The sequence below is a fragment of the Haliaeetus albicilla genome, chromosome 6, assembly GCF_947461875.1.
Source record: "Haliaeetus albicilla chromosome 6, bHalAlb1.1, whole genome shotgun sequence".
Taxonomy (NCBI): Eukaryota; Metazoa; Chordata; class Aves; order Accipitriformes; family Accipitridae; genus Haliaeetus; species Haliaeetus albicilla.
This window is the reverse complement of record NC_091488.1, coordinates 27,284,827-27,302,305: the sequence shown is the minus strand read 5'-3', so window position 1 is coordinate 27,302,305 and position 17,479 is coordinate 27,284,827. Positions and strand designations below refer to the sequence as shown.

General features: G+C 36.2%; 1 protein-coding gene across 1 annotated transcript in view; it reads left to right on the top strand.

Moving 5' to 3' along the window:
* The window catches only part of ROBO1 (roundabout guidance receptor 1), a 659,452-nt gene that overhangs the window by 97,630 nt on the left and 544,343 nt on the right, over positions 1-17,479 (top strand). The gene's annotated exons all lie outside the window — the stretch shown is intronic.

The following is a 17,479-nucleotide window of genomic DNA, read 5'->3' as shown; positions in this document are numbered from 1 at the left end:
ATTCTTAAACCATTTGGACGTTTTTAGATTAAAATCAACACGTTGAATTCTACCACTTTATTTTCTGGAACCATGTAGATCTGCCCAGAGCGCTGATGTAATATCCTCCAGGTGTGAAATCCCAAGAAATCAGAAGGTCCCAGAATGCTGCAGTCGTTTAAGTTTACCTTGAATTTGGTGTGACACCTTGCCTAACATGGGATTTATAGCAATCAAATCCTCAGGAACCAAACCCATGACTACTTGTGTGGCAAATTTTATATTGCAGAAAAGTTTTGCAGTTTCAGCCAGAGACAAATCATTAGTAGAATGATATATTCAAAAGCAAACCATGATGCACTCCATTTTCTGTTGAAGGCAGCATTAAAAAATTCCTGTTGCTTTTGGCAAGATCAGTTAGATCTACACTGAGTGCCTCTCAAAATCCTAGTTTAGATGCTTTAGCCACACTGGCCAGAACTTAACGGATCTGTTCAACTCACCATGACCAGCAGCTAATGTTCCCAAGGGTATTTGCAAGAGCGTCAGTGTCAAACACTGTCCCTTAATTTTATGCGTATGGCTTATTTACGTGTGGGATGCTGTATCCTTTTGTCTTTCTAATCTTCCTGCTCTCTGTCAGAGGAACGAAAGGACTCTACTTTTTCACTACCGTGTTCTCTTAAATTCTTTGTAAGGGTAGCATTACAGTGTAACACTGAGGGCTTTACTAGCCTCTAAGATCCCTTTTAAGTTGTCATCTAGTGGATACGGAAGATTGGATCTTCTAATAGGAACAGCCAAGGCAGACAGTAAAACTTACTCTTTCCCATTATTTTCTTCATTAACCACAAACACTTTTGTCTCCACCGCAGAGTTCAACCCTCAACTCCATTTCTGTTTTTCCTGAAGTATTACTTTTGTCAACTCGTTTACATTACACTATTCATCAATCCATTCCCTATATTACTTTGCAAACGCAGTAAAAATCAAGCTCATCCAGAAGAAACGAGTGGCATCTGTTGCAAGGTATTACTTGTCACTGGGGAAAAAAAAAAGCAAACAACAAACTCCTTATGCCATAAATTGTTGGCTTACAATACAGGGAAGCCCCTTTAGGAAACACTAGCTGTGGGCAGATATTTGGATGATAAACTAGGGAATGAAAGTAAGCTAACTGAAAAAGTCACTGTAGATTTTTAATTGTCTGTTACTAAATGACAAGCATGTAGCTATAGATAAGTAACAGGGTTTTTTTCAGTGCTGACTGCTTTCTAGAGCTCCTCTAGATAATCTCCCCCCCCAAAAAATTGTTTCAAAAATGAAAATTCAAGGTATGTTTGTGCAAACATACATTGCTTTGAAGATTTGTGCCAAAAGTGTGGATTTGTGTGGCACTTCTGGGGTTTTTTTGTTTTCCTTCTGCCATTTACATGTTCATCCAAGGCACAGAAACAATACCAAGCAAAAATAGTAAATATTTGAAGACACAGTTAATATTTGGACACTAAATGCCTAAAAATATTTTGTGAACATAAGGAGTTCATAAAGCAGAGAAAAAGGGCATTTGTTTAATAATGCTCATAAACACTACCAGTTTACACAAAATTACTGAACTTTAAATGGGTAAAATCAGTAGGCAAAACCTGATGCGCACCCTCACACACATGCAGACAGCCATAGAGGAGAAGAGATGCAAGTGTTAAACAAAAGTGTATCTCCACCAGTTTCTCAAACAATCCCAACAATAGTAACAAAACCCTAGCAGAAGGTCAGGCAAAAAGTTTTTACTGCTGCTTGTTCTTTTTTCATTTACTAGGCATTGCTGAATAGGGATTATGGATTCTGACCACAAATTTCAACACACGCTTCTACTTTTCTTCCATCTCTGTGTGATACTTTTTTTATCAGCACTGGAACATATACCAGTGAGCTTGAAGTACCGTGACAGCTAACAGGCAGGCTGAATAAATTGTTGCTGTGTGCCTGGGGGTCTACATTTCCCTGACTCCTTCTCTTTTCTTTTTCGCCTGTCCCCATTCCTCTCCCTCCCTTTCCCCTCTCCTCCCCTCATTTCCCTGTCCTGTCAGCTGTTGCAGAATTCCATTTTTAATGTCATCTGCAACGTGTACAAGACTCTGTGCATAACCAGGCTTGTCTTTGTAATCATACTTTGCCCTTCTAGTAGCACACATTGCAATAACAACAAGAATATTTTAATATTTGTAGCAAGGTATTTTACATGCACAAGGTTTGGAGGTCTTGTGCTGCCTAACACTGTATTCTTTTAATATCAAATTCACTTCAGTGTATGTGACGTTAGTAAACCAGGCAGTTGTGCCTTGGCTTTGTTCTGGATTGTCCATTTGATCACATCATGCTTTAAGGACTCTATTTGCCAGCAAATAGGGGTTGCCCCTTTGACCTTAAAGAAGAATATTGTCCCTTTGCACTGCAGTAATGACTGCTTTTTCCCACATGCCCAGAAGGATGGAGCTTAAGAACTGTATTCCTAGTGGATTTTACTGACAGTCAGTAACACTCTGGTGCATATGTTATAGTATTGCTGGTTTACAATTGCTTTTTTTTTTTCTCTTTGAGTGAATATAATGTTGAGTTTGGGTTTCTCTTTGCTGTGGCATGCTATATTCACAACTTACAAAGATGTGGATGTGGTCATTAAAAGAATTTTCAATTTGTTTCTATTTATCACATCAGGACCTTTCAGAATTTGCATGGTGTGTCATGTAGCTGGAACCCAATAACTCACTGACAAAGACCCGGATTCTTAATTACTAGAGTTTCTACCCTTTCTGTAGAGATGGACAGGGGGAAGAGTGAGAGGGAGGGTGTCCATGGCACTGAAATATTTTAAAGGTCAAGAGCTTTTTGTGCAGCATGACTAAGTGCAGACTCAGAAGCTGGGCATAAACTGTTGGTCGGTACTGTCGCTTGTTTGCTTTGGCCCAGAGCCTGTGCAGGCCACTTGTGAATGTTTTCAGTGTGGGATATCTGGTGCTGATCTCTTCCCAGGCTCAAGGTACCCAGCCTGGGGGAAGGAGAATACCCTCAAAGGAGTTAAAGAAGTGTCATTCCTCCTCCAGAAGTTCCTGATCCATGGCCCAAGTGTGCATATGAGCATGGGGGTGGTGGGGACAGGCTGAGCTCAGACCTGAATTTGGCTGGTGGAAGTGACTGACTGAAGTTGACTAACCAAAGTGACCTGTAAGGTTTCCCCCTTGTTGACTTAGAAACAAAAGACACGACAACCAAATGGCAAAGTAGTTGCTGCCCTCATCTTTCTGTCCTCGTGAAGCTGAATAAGCTGCATGTCAAGCAGCCACTGAACTGCTCACAGTACGCTTTCTTATTGAAACACTGGACTGTAAATTGTGACATCTATGATCTGATTAATTTTTGGCTCAGGTGTCAGGCAGAAGAGATGGATGAAGGTCATGGGAAATAAACTGATAAGCTTCCCTGTAGTAACCCATCTTCCCTCATAAATACAATTCTTGGGCTTTTTTCTTGTCCAGGACTGACTAATGACTTGAAAAAGGCACTTCTGCTTTCTATGGACAGATATTAACTAGTTCACTTTATCCCTGAGCTATATGTTGTAATGTAATTTCTGGAGAGCACAAAGATTAATTTCAGTGCTAGTTACATTTCATAATGAACTCTTAGAAAGTACAGTTTTGACATTCCTGACTTCTGTGATGCATCAATTCAAAACCTCATTTGTCTTGACTGAATTTATGGTATGTGGTAATTTGAGAGAGATCATCTCTCTTTTATCAACTATGCTTTTATCACTTTACTGTCACCTTTACCATTTTATCTTCTGTACTCTGTAACTTATATTGAAAACAGAAATTGTCTTCTGTAAGAGAACTATAAGATATTTTCAAGACTTCTATTTCATTTTTTGGACATGAAGTCAGCTATACAGTAGGCATTCTGTGAGGTCTGAGTTTTTTTCAGGACTGACAGTATCAATCCACCTGAAGTCTCCACTTACAATCCACTGAGGACTATCTATGGGCAGACGTATGTGCTTATCCTCCATCTTGTTTCTGGAGAAATATTTTTAATTATTTGCTACAGAACATACACTAAAAATATTGGTAAGGGGCATATTTATTTATGTATTTGCTAGCTTTGCTGTGAGAATTAGTCCACTTAAGTCTCGCATCTGAATAGCATCATTTATAAGGGTTAAATTTTAGAATTCTTAATGAAGCAGAACTTAAAATTCAAAGGCAATATTTAATACAATTGTAATAGGAATGTGTTTTGTTAGTATATTGTTCATTGTAAACCTCACTAAATTAGAATTAGCACCTGCTTTAGGAACAATGAGGACTGTAACACATTCTCCTGTATTAAATTAGTTGGAGGAGGAGGATATCAGTAACAAGGGCCATGGATAAGGTTTCTGCTGGAAAAATTAATTTAGAAAAAATAGTAAATCAGATTGAAGTTTGAGTAATCAATATTGCTTTTAAAACTTTCTTGATAAACAAAGACATTAGATGCATTATTGTAAATTACTTCAATATACTTGTCTTCAATTGGAACATATAGAAAATTTCAGAAGGATGATATAGTGAAATATGCCTACAATTATATTCAAAAAACTGCATCTTGTTTCCTTAGCATGCACGTTAATGAGACAAAAGCATTATAGGACTGTCATATTTAAAGTAAGAGAAAACTACTTTAGCATGTTTAGTGATCTGCTGTAAACCTTTCCATAATTTTGCAGCTGTCTGTGATTCTTATAGAATACAGAAAATTACTAATCTAACAAGTGCCAAATTAATAAACATCATGTTATAAATTTCATCGCACAAGTTTTAAGTGCTTGAGATTCCTATTGGATCTTTCTAAAATGAGTAGAGATTACATTAACCCCCAGCAGTCTTTATTAAAAGAAAACTGGAACAATCTAAAACTTTAAAATAAATTACATTCTCATTTTTATACATTGCTTAAGTTTGTCAAAGCAAGTTTATGGTTTTTTTCCCTTGAGGGAGGAAATACTATATTTTAGGATTTTGATAGCATTATATCATATTTTGATATTAACACTACAACATTAGCTGGGATTTTTATTACATGCATATTTTCTGGAATTTATCATTCCTGAGTAGAGCAGTGCTTTGTTTCTTTCCCCAGTCATCTGATTTAAAGATCTTTTTGAGACACTGACTATTCTTTTCTCAGAGTCTTTGTCTAAATTCTATATGAGCCAATGGAAAAATTTCCATCAACCTCCACATGGCTAAATTACCTCTAAGGGTTTAGTATTCTGTAAGGATATTTTTGTGACTGTAAGCTACATAATTTGTTTGGGGTTGGGGGAGCTTCACAGCTTTGCACTATCTTGATTGTAGATCCTCTGCTTTCAAAATGTTTGTCTAGTGTTTTTTAAGCAAGAGAAGTTTAGTTGAAGCTAAACAGAATTTCATTCAACAGAAAAAGAACTTGAACCTGGTTCCATAGTGCTGGAAGTTTGATGTATTTTATTTTGGATCATTCTCTTTGAAGTTCAAGTTTTATTATGACTTTATAACTCTCCAGTTTCCTTAATTTTAAGAGAATGAGGGAGAGAGAGTGAGGAAAAAAACCCTTGGATTAGCATTAATTTTTAAGATGGTTGAATTGGTTTTGACACTGTATGAGTTAGAAACAACTTAAGATACTCAATGTGAGCATTTTGTGATATTTAAATCCTAATATCTCATCTAAAAATTTCACTGGAGTTCTATTATGTGCCTGAGAGCCATAAGATATCCTCAAATCTCCTCTGCAGATCTCTGACATCTGGTTTTATTTTTGTGTTTATGGGTCTAGGAGCAGCCCCCATGGCTAATTGAAGACTTGCTGCTGTGTTCCCTTTCTCCAGAAGGAGGTGGATGACCCAACCTCCACTGTGTGGCTGGAGCAAAGATTAATAGAATTAGTCCAAAGTGATATTATTCAGCATATATGGTATTCTAATAAAATTAAGACTGGAGAGATGCATTGTAGAGCATACACCGGTATTAATTAGTGATAGCTGCAATAACATACCTCGTTCAATACATACTGAGTATAAGAACCTAATACTTTTACACTAGTAAAAAGAGGAAATGTTCAATCTTTGCAAATGTTATAATTCCTAACTGGTAATTATTCTATTTCATAGTTAATCTGAGATTGCAAAATCAGGAATAAAAATAAATTCAGTGTATCCCATTCAATTTTTTTAAAAAACATTTGAGCAAGCAAACCATATACACATTTCTCAGAACAAAATGTAGAGTGAGGTCATAGTTTCAGTGATGAAAAACTTTACTAAACTTATGTTGAAACTATTGGACTGTCATTTTGTACAGTATACAATAGAGATATTTTAAAGGCTGTAATAAATTTAATGTAGTCTCACTCCTGTCTAGTGAGTAATGTATATATACCTATGTATTCTGCTTTATTTGTCAAGACCCATGACAAAGCAATTATGTTATAGTTTTGAGTAAATAATACTGCTTTTAAAAGTTTCTTGGTAAACAAAGCTACAAGCATCAGATAGACTATTGTAAATTATTTCATTTTTATATTGTGTTTAATTATAGGCTATTATAATTATAGCCATGTAGACTATTTCAGACACAAGTTCTGGTGTAGAATGTCTAACAGAATTTTATTTCAAAGAATTCCTATAAAAAGAGTACTAAACAACAAATTTCACCTTCTGGATTTCAGGCAAATTAAATGACAAAAATAAGCAGGTTTTGAGCAGATGAATCTTCAGTATTTCAATCATGAAGAGAAAAAAATCATGTGATTTTAGCTTTAATTTTTTTGACCATTTTATAAATTTAAAAGAAATGTTCAGACAGGAGTGGCAAGCACACTGCAACTGATCTCACTGGAGTAGAGGTCACTTTTTTATGTGAGGAACTTGGTTTAGAAAGTCATTGTGATACTGTATTTTAAGTTTCTTGGCTCTCAGACCTTCACATTTCCTATCCTTTTTTGCCAAAGACTATTTGGAATAGTTTATCAGCTTCACAGCTTGAGCAAAGTGCCTGAGAAAAATCAAACCAAAAATAAATTCTACTGATTTTTTTTCTTTTCCATTTGATTTTCATTTTAATGTATAATATTACAACTTTTCTCCATTCTTCATTAATCCTTCTTACCATCTTACTTTTCAAATTCTGCCTTATGATTTTCTTCTCTACAGTTCCCTTCTCTGTGCTTGAAGGAATAGCATGTTCTTGTGCTTTTTTTCTTTTTCATAAGGAGTTGGAGAAGTTCATAAGATTCAAAGAAGAATAAAAGAAAATCTGGGTGTTCTGCTGCCGGAACCAGAAATCTTGCATGGAGTACTATTTCAAGAGTAAAAACTGGAAGGGTGGTTTTGAAGGAACTGTCTGCTGGCACAGAAACACAGAATAAAAGATTTGGCTCCAGAAACTACTCATATGCACTCTAGAAAATTTAAAAACCATTACCTCTCCTTTTCAAGAATGGTGAAAAATTCTGAAATTACTGGAAAAAGTTGACTATTTCCAAGTGCATATGTTCCTGTTTGACAAATTGTACCATTCATCTATGTATAAATTAGACTTTTATTCTAATGAATTGTGGTTTGCCAATAAAAATGAAATATGTGCTACAATTATAAAATGCTGATGCAGAACTTCACAAGTTAATTTAAGGCCAAATATTTATTCATCAACGTATGGTGGTTCATGTTCAAAAGCACATGCTTCTATGCTGGAACAAATTTTATCCAGAGGTCTAAATCAATAATTTTGCAAATACTAATGATCAATTGTTGTGTGTTACACAAGAAAAAAATGTTTCTGTATATCAGAGGAATATTTACAGGTTTGGTGAATCCTTACCTTTGAAATTTAAACTAACAGAGTCAAGTCTGCATTTGACAGCAAAGGATTTAGAAGGCAAGCCCTAAGCCTTTCATGTCTCAGCATTGTAGTGTGAAAAAATGTTTCATTTTAAGTATGACTAATGATCTTCATAATGTCTACAGTCACTTGTCGTAGCCTTCATTTCAGCTGGCTACATACTTTGGGTCCAAATGTTCTTAGATTTGTTTGATTATTTAAATCCAATACCAATGAAAATTGGTTTTAATTCGTGTTAGAATTCTGTTGGCTAAAATTAATCTGGCTATATTGGTGCCAGTTATAATTACTAGTATTTGCTTTAACAGCAGTTGATACAGTGAAATCTACAGTGTTAATTTTATTAAACAAAACATAAAAAAGGTGTTTTAAAAAACAGTTTTCAAAACTGATTGCTTTCCAGACTTTCTTCGGGGTTAACTTTAAAAAGCCAATATGATGAGCTTGAGTTAGTCATGAAATAAAGTTCAGACATTTCCCTGTAGCTGCAAATTTAATAGACTGTTTTATTACTCTGTTAAGTACTGAGTAAATTGTCCTTTGGTTATAACTCCTGCTGAATTTGAGAAAAATTTGAGTTCCTTCTTCCTACTTCTTCTTTCAGGTGTTTTGTTTGTTTGGGTTTTTTTCCCCCCTCTTTTTCTTTTGTATTATTTTCTAAACTGTGACATAGCAAGTTACAGTTCCTAATTCCTGGTCTACATTGCATTACATAATGAGCACAGTAAGCATGGTAATATATGAAGCAATTACATACATCTCAGAATCATGAAATTAAAATATATCTAATTCAAAACAAATCAAGCAGCAATGCGGATTACAAATATAAAGTTATTCTAGGGATTTCTGTGTATACACTGCACAGTTTTGCTGTGTGCTAACACTTGAGATTCAGTAAATGGACCTCACAGAGTGAAACTGCCAACATATGTTGTAAGCAGAGAATTATGTCATGTAGTGTTAAGGCTAATAGGCTAAATTACAGATAAATGGTAATGGATCCACAGGTGGCCTTACAATGCCTGCTATGAAGTGTAGCAGCTAGTTAGAGGAGAAGCAATCACCTTACAAAACAAGATGTTAGGTATTTGCTTCATTTTATTCTCCATCTATTTCCTTGCTATAAACAAATAGTAAATACATATCCTAATATATATTGCATATATATACATGTGTAAGGATATATAGAGAGCCATGAAAAAGTCTTGAACCGCTCCAAAGAGAGGAAAAGAACAAATTGTTAGAGAATCCCTAGAAAGTTAGAATGAAGGGGATGAGTTTGTTAATTCAATTGAGGATTACTCTTTCTGTAAAAAGATCCTCTAAATGTGTAGTCTGATAAACCAATCAACTTTATGTTAAATGAATAAATTATTTAAACAAACTGAACTGGCATAACTGAAGCTATGCCATGTGACTTGTCCAAGTTGTCCAGTTACATATGTGCTATGTGAAGAAGTGTAGAGGATGGAGAGGAGGAGGAGGAGAAAATGAGAAAGAAGATAAGGGAATGAAAGCAAGGGTGAGCAAATGGAAGACCTCTGTGCTGTTCTTACAGGGTTCTCTCTCCCCTGTTTCCTTGTTTCCAGATGTCATAGTGATTTATGTGGGATCAAAATCTGCCCTGAGTTTTGTGAACCAAATGCTTTTGATTTCTGTGGAGTTTATTTACATCAGAGTTGACTGCGGCTTCTCTTTGACTGACTTTTTTTTTTTAAACTTAAATTAATTAATAAAATCCCACTGTACAGCAAAAGCTAATGGTAGGTCTTGAAAGATGGTGGGAGAAGAAACACTTTTAGAGGCAGCGGTTCACTCCAAAACCAATGTGAATGTTAAAGGTGATCCTGTACAGCAGGCTGAGATTCATTTATACAATGTATGTTGAGTGTATCTAAAACACCCCAAAATACTTTAGAGCCAGCCCTCTGGGTTCGTATTAGATATTTTTAGCCAAATTGCAGCAGTCCACAGTGGAGAGAAGGAAATGCAGAGTAGGAGTCAGCCAGGAATGCCCCACAAAAAAGCATAGTCAGGCTGTTTTCAGTATGAGCTTCTGTCAGACCATCCGTTGCCGCCCTGTTGGCCCAGAGCCTGCTTGGGTGCCTGCCCATCCCAAGGACTGCCACTCACACTTTGCACTTGCTCACCTCTTCCGTGGCACTCTTGGTCTTTATTTTTGCTAACGTCAAGTCATCAGTTTGAGAAGACTGTAGTACTTTCTTTGCGAGGCGCAAGAGGCTGTCATACTGCATACTTCTACAGGCTTCTTTTTTACAGACTACAGTTTCCCTATTAAGTCTGCAGTGCAAATGCACTATATGCAAACCCAGTAAATTTTAGAGGTTAATTTTTACTCTTTTCAAAAACCTTCCATGTTATACCATAACATATGCAAATATACTTTGGTTTTCTGGTAATCCTTAATAGTAATATAATTTTTATACTTTAAAAATTAGTCTTTTATCTGGAAAGCTAACAGTATTTCTATGACTGCTAATATTTTTAACATCTGATCAAAATACAAAAAAGGGAGTGGTTTTGAATTTTTTTAAAAATGTTTTTTTTTACAGACTCTCGTAAATTTGAAACTATTGTCTTAACTGGCCTGTCTGAGAAAGTCATGTTAACAGCTTTCATCCTTAAAATAGCCCTGACTGCACCTAGAATAGCTGTCAACAGAGCAGAAATCTGTGAAATATATCAGACAACAGGTCCACATGTAAGTGAGAAGCAAATGTGTTAACTTAGCTAACATGGACAATCAAACAATCAGGAAAAAAAAAAGAGAAAAAGAAAAGAAGAGGAATAGACTAGACTTACTAGTTAGAGAAAAATTAGGTTTTCTGTGGGAAGCAACACCTGCAGGCACCGAAAACATTTTACAGCATTCAGGTTGCATTAATTTTCATATACAGGGATTTATACTGATAACTCTAGAAGGTGATACTCATCATTCCCATCTTATGAGAAAGTATGATAATCACTCTCTCATCTTCCCTTACTAAAGTTGAGTTTTTTCATTTTATTTTGATGATTATTACTTATTTTTGTGTTATACATAATATATCTATCTTATCTGTAAAAAAAAGGCTGCTGGCAAATTACATTACTACAGAGCTCTGCCTCTCAAAAATTCATCTTTTCCATAGCATAATTTAGCCCTGTTTCATCCTGGTATTAGTAAGGAGAATTTGATTATTATAGCCACACTGTTTTGTTAAAACCACATCTTTCACTTAAATGTACAATTTTTTATTCCCATAACAAACTCCTACCAATAATGAAAGGTGCATTTTCATTTTATGGGTGTTTCATTTTTTTTTCAAAGGAAAATGGTCAGGATTAAATGTCTCCAAAATGTGATTTGATAATCTTTAAAACAGTCACTTGGACGTTTCCAGTTATTTCCTAGTTATTTCACATGCGTATTTTCAATGATTTCCCAAGTTAATGCTTCCCTTTATGATAGATAAAAATGGTAACATGAACCCAAATCTTAAGCAAGCCTTACAGTGGCATATAAGAAATTTCATCTAACAGATGACAAAAGCTTCTGTGCATTAATTGAGTCAAAGCTTATATTGGAAGCAGTTACTAAATACTACGAGAAAAGTATTGATTTTATTAGTGAAGTTATTAATTTCAAGTAGCTCATATGCTTCAGAATGTTTATTATCCTGTGTCTTAGTTACTATGACATCATTCTAAACACAACTGTGTTATACTGGTGATTTTCTGGATTAGGAAGCACGGAACTCATTAAAAACACATACTTTTGTCATTGGGCTGATTTCCATTAACGCATCTGTGTATGGTATCACAACATGAAACTTAAAGTGAAATGCTGCCCTGAATCAGCTATAAAAGTATTTTTTAGTTGGATATATAAACAGAATCCAGGCACAGTGGCCTATGTTCTCAGTAGCTCTATATCCCAACCCATAGAGAAATGTATTTGTATTATATTTCACTTGAATGTAGAGCTGGCATGAGATTTTAGATGGTAATTTTAGCCCCATGCTCTTTATGATATATCAGCTACTGGTGAGACTTTTTTATTTCCATACATCTATTAAGGATATGACATTTTTAATTCCATCAGCTCAGGGCTTAAATTAGAATTTAAGGTAAATGTTTTCATTTAGCTTATTGATTCTGTTCCAATTTAGGAGATTACCCCATAGCTGTAATTCACCCAAAGAATCTCACTGGGGAGATTTTCAAAGGCACAGATAGAAGTCAGACCACTAACTTCCATTGACTGCTGAAAATGGTATTACTGCCTTCTCTCTGGATACACAGAAACCCAGTTCCCATTGTTCTCTTAATAGGAATGAGCATTCGTCTTTCTCAAGTAGGCTTTGAATATGTTGATCAAAGCAGAGGAGGCCAGATGCTCACAGTTTGTTATAGTTCTGCTATGGTCAGTGAATTATTTGCACCATTTGGGGCACAAACCATATCACTGCTAAAATGATTATAAGTTACTTAGTCTCCTAATAACAAAATTCAGCATTGAAGAATGAAGTTTTTCCAGATAAAATGGAAAAAAAAAAAATGGGTTTTTTTAAAAAACTGATTCATTAACACCAATGCAATTGCCTGTTAAAGTTGTCTTTCAACTGGGATTTTTTTTATTAGGCTGTGAAACATTGACCTTCACTCTTGTTCTGAAGATCAGTATATGGAGGCACGGCAGAGGAGATGCCCTCACCCGCTTGGATAAAGATAGTGTAATGCCTTCACTGCATTGCAATTTAGATTGGAATATTGTTGGCAGATGCAGAAGAAGTGCATCCAGACTCTTATACCTGCTTTTACACATTTTGTCACAATTCCTCTTCTCCGCTCGTCTGCCAAAATAGTTCCCCAGGCTTCTGGTGCCACCCACCCCAGGAAAAATTAGCTGATTTTGTATTCCAGCTTCATGCCTCATTCAACAAGCGTGTGTAGAAAGCAATTTCTTTTCTTAAATGAACAGAATGAATACCAGGAATATCTCTATCTTCTGGGATGAATTTCATCGGGTTTTATATACTTGGTATGCTGGCTCCAGTTTCTAGCTTTTTGAGCTGAAATGTAGAACAGGGCCAGTGTACAAGGTACACTGCGTTTTCATCTCATATCACCTACTCAAAATCAGCTGCTGAGATAATGCCACCCTCACCTTGGTTTCCCATCATCAGTTATTCATTTGTGTTGGCACAGTTCTCAGCCCAACTACCTTTCCTTTGCAGCTCTTCTATGTGGTACCTTGTTGCTGAGTAGGGGTTGGTTAACTGGAGATACAGGAGGAGGTGAGGAACGACAAGCGGAGGGTATGCTGGAAAAAAAGATAGTACACTGAGGTGGAGAATGAAGAAGTCAGAGCAAGGTGGAAAGGAAAATAAGATTTCAGTAAAGAACAATTAGCAAAAAGGGAAGAAATCTTAAAAGCATAAATAATAAAAAAAAAGTGACAAGCTTTGTCTTTGATCTTGCAATCATAAAATGTCCAGGTCTTCCCTGAATGCTTTCTTGAAACCCACTAACATTATATTTTAAATGTGTGAGAAAAAGTAAATATAGAAATGCAAATTAGGCCTGACAGATTAGCCTAACAATCATTTTTTGAAAAACAGAAGGCCGACCACAGTTTAGCAGTTTATTTTGAGAGCTGTGTAGGATGGCATATTTTTACATTAAAAAATATTCAATTTAGTTTTCTTGTGTTTATTTTTGCCTAAGCATATCCTTATGATTCTTCAGCACTCAGTAAACACTCCTACATTTGCCTGAATTAATAGGATAAAGATTACCAGTTTGTTAGAATAGATAATGATAAATGACTTGCATACATTAAATGAGTTTGGGACATGTTTAATCCATAAGTTTGATGTTAAAAGCATCAATGTTCTTATAAAATTTTACTATCAACATGATCTGGGAAGCATTCTTGCAGTAGTCTCATATGGCTTCTCATTTATGCTAACATAAAACACTGGCTATGCTGAAATACCAGTTCACATAGAACTGTGTAGTCCTGTTACTTGTACAGTCACACATAAAAATCCTAAATAATCATTATAAGAAGGCGTGCTATGGCTGCTGGTTTGGGGTCAAAACAGTAAGAGACAGAGTGCCTTTAAAAGGCTGAAGTGCCATGATGTAAGGGTCCTGAGAGCTCTTGAGATGGACTCAGGTTTTTTGCGGATTTAGTGCCAGAGCTAAGAAGGGATATTGCGATGTGAAAGTCATGCTTTCTTTACTAATGGTGTGTTGGGATTCAGAGTCTGCTGGTACTTTTTGCTTTTAAAGAAGAAGTAATTTTGTATTGTGTAGAAGCTATTTGTGGCTGTAGAAGGAGAAGGTACAGGAAGGAACTTGAGTTGGTAGCCTACGGTAGCATCAGCGTCACTCAGATACCCTGGCTCAGCTGGGGTTGGGGTGCCCTGCTCTTTTGATCCTTAGCTATTTGGTTGTAGGGTTTGTTTGTTTGTTTTGTTTTGTTTTTTTGGGGGGGGTTAATAGTGACTGTAAATGCATAAACTTTCCTGGGATGCCATGGTATGAAGGGTAAATTAGCCACCTCCAGCTCAAATAGTAGCCATTTTCTCATGTAGACTTTAGCCAGTTACAATGTCTCAGATGTATAGGTTGCTTAGGAAGGCTGATATTTTGCCTGAGTGCAAGTTTGGAGATATCTCGTAGGAACTTACTTTGCATTCTTAACAACAAGAACAAAACCCCTTCTCTATTACATGTTTATGGATCAGTTTTTCTTTCCTTTACTTCCTGATGGACTTAAAGTGTCTTTTGCAAAGAAAAAGTTATGTGTTATAAGAAAAAAAATTAAGTCATAATTCTTGCTTCTCTCATACTAGTTAGGCCAACAATGTGGAATTCCTCATATAAGACACAGTAGTTGCTGACATAGCTTTACAGGCTTTATCTAATGCCTACTCTTCTGCAGCCAGATGGAAAAAATAAGTCTGGTAATATTCTTTGATCTCTGTGTGTGTTTTGAAGTCTCTTTTGTAGTTGATAGCCACAGACCCTTGCACTTAAAAAACCTAAATAATAAAAATCCATGTTACCTTGAGGGCATGAGTATAGTTGGCAAATTGATAAGGCACATGGGTAAGAAAAATTATGTTTTTTCCATTAAAAAACAGATCATCTCTTTTCAAATTTTCATTAGGAGGAGCTTTATTCCATGTTAATTGTATATAGTAAATGAGTATATATGTAAGGCTGGTTGACCCAAACCAAGATTGGTTTACTCAAATGCAACTTTAATCAAGATTAAATAATATGTATCAAAACTTGTTTTTTAATTGTGCAACTCTTGCTATGTTTATGTGTGTGTGAGTTTATTAGCAGGAGCATGTATACATAGATGCATGCACATGCACTTAAAGATTTGTACATGTGTACAAATTTGCTTTCCTGTACCACCAAGAACCTAAAAGGTCCTAGCAGAACATACAATACTATGGTTAAGAATTTAAAAGCTCAAAAATGAGGAAATTAAGAAACAAACAAACATGTGCCCTCATAGAAGTGATGACTTTTAAGACATAGTTGTGCTAGACCATCAAGTCTTTAGGGGAGATGTGATGTCAATTTATACAATTATACAGTGCCTAATGCACTGTTGCTATTCGATAAGTAAACAGAAAAAGTGAAGGGTATGTTAGTAGAATGGTAATTTTTGCATATTTTTTTTAATTTCATGCATTTGTATGATAAAAAAAATGGTAAGGCATATTTTGTACTCTCCATAAGCTACAAAAAGTCTCAGGATCCTTTGTTTGTTTGTTGTATTTACTAGTTCTATATTATAAGCAAAACAAAAAACCCCTACCAAGCTGATCTGGGAACTTTACCATTTCCCCAACCTTGCAGGGGTAAAATGGTGGGTAGGTCTGGTCCCCACACACACTGCTGAATTATGTGTGTGCGCCCTTCGCTTCTCAGAATTGCAATGTTTTCATGGCAAACATTGCTCCGTCTGAGTTGATCTCCCCAGAGCTGTTAGAATCATAGTGGCTGCAAAAGAAAACTTGGCTAATTTTTAGCTTTAATGAGTTCTGTAACTGGTGTCCTGTCACACATTAAAGTCTCTGTATGACTGCCTCACAGAGGCTCTCTGATAGTCACCAGATTTAAAGTCTTTCTTCTAAAATGGGAGACTGTTGCAGAAATGCATCAAAGGCAATGTAAGAACTGTACGTGGCAGCAGTTTAAGTATGGCTTGTACTGCAGAAATAGATACCTGCTTTGTTTTGCAAACTTGATAAAGATGCCTTAAAATCAAGGACCCTAAAGGGCAGCTCATTACCCTCCGCGGTAAGACAGGGAGAGAGCCATAGATGCCCTTACGTATGAGCTGACCCAGTCCTAGCATGACTGTCAGGAGAGGATGACTCATGAGCCCGTCTTACGCTGGCCAGGCTCTTCCTTGTCAGTCTGTCCTCTTTCAGTGCTAAAGCAGCGTGTGACCTCTGTGAAAAAAAAACTTTCCCAGATCATCAATTTCCAACACAGTCAGTGGTGGGTTCTTCAGAGACGACGGAGAGGTCCTTCTGTAAGGAAGTGGCTTTGGCTTTGAGGAGAGTGGGGAAGGACTTCTGTGCACAAGAGGGCTGACTTCACGGCCTTGCAGGCCTCCAGTGAGAGAGGCTGTAGCTTTCATCATGTCTTAGTGAATGAAGTATCTCTGTGCAGAAGAGAAGGAAGTTGTTTCAGACCCTTCCTGAAAGGCCGTGCCAAGATGCTGCAGAGAGTTCTGCTACCTTTTAGAAGAAGGTAAAGGTGAAGTCTCTAATGAAGGGAGAGAGAACTCTAATGAAGGGAGAGAGAACTTTAGAAAAAGTTCTGCTCTTTATGGATAAAAAGCTTTGTGGAAGATACCTGATCCAAGGAAAGAACTGTGCAGTAAATTGCTAGTGACTTTTATCTATGACACACTAAAACAAAAATTAAAAGGCTGGAGCATAATGAAAGCTGAGGAGAAAAGAAATTAAATATGTCTGAAGATTTTAGAGAATGACATATATTAAAGCTAGATAGAACTAGCGTAACACAGACTATAAATTCATTTTGTAATTTTATCTTCAAGTCCTTAACTTCTGACTGAGCTGCAACATATAAGTCAGAAAGGCATCCGGTCCTGGCGTACCATCTTCAAGTGGTCCACTGCATCTCTGAAAAAGTTGTCCACATGGCTAATTCTAGAATTAATCGCACTGCTTTTGAGTAAGCTTTCAAATTGCTAAGGAACTCACATGAGCAGAAATTATACAGCAGAAACTGAAACTAGTTAAATGAGCTATAAAACACTGAATCACATAGGAGCAGGGCACCTTTTATTGGGCTTCACACCTCTGAATGCATAATCAGTTCAGTTTTACTTGCTATTACTCCAGTGGAGAAGGCAGTGGACTGGCATTGCTTCTATGGCAGTAATTTTCCACTATCTTGCTAACCAGCAACACTGTGCATGAGGTGCTCTGTAAGACAAGGTGATATAAAAGCTTTTATGGTGATGAGTTTTCCCTATCTGACTGCATTTTTTGTGTAAATGAAGAGAA